Source organism: Trypanosoma theileri (assembly GCF_002087225.1).
Source record: "Trypanosoma theileri isolate Edinburgh chromosome Unknown TM35_Tth_26_V1, whole genome shotgun sequence".
Taxonomy (NCBI): Eukaryota; Euglenozoa; class Kinetoplastea; order Trypanosomatida; family Trypanosomatidae; genus Trypanosoma; species Trypanosoma theileri.
This window is the reverse complement of record NW_021639868.1, coordinates 67,634-67,970: the sequence shown is the minus strand read 5'-3', so window position 1 is coordinate 67,970 and position 337 is coordinate 67,634.

Genomic DNA, 337 nt, shown 5'->3' with positions numbered 1-337 from the left:
AAAAAAAAAAAAAAAAAAAAAAAAAAAATGATCATTTTTTTTTTTTGTTGATAATTCACTTACTTTGTGCACACCAACATGGGAAACACACAAATATCAACAAACACATGAACCGAAAATAGAAGAAAAATATCAAGGTGTAGTAAAAATATTTTGTCCTCTCACCCTATATTTGAAACGTATCTTTTTTCTCCTTACTCCATTCCATTCATTTTAAAGAAAAACTTGCCCTCACATAAACCTAAAAACTATACCATAGAGATATAATTACCTTCATTAGGAAAAAAAAAATACTAATGTTGCACTAAAAGTATATTTCAAACTGCTTGGCGTTGCT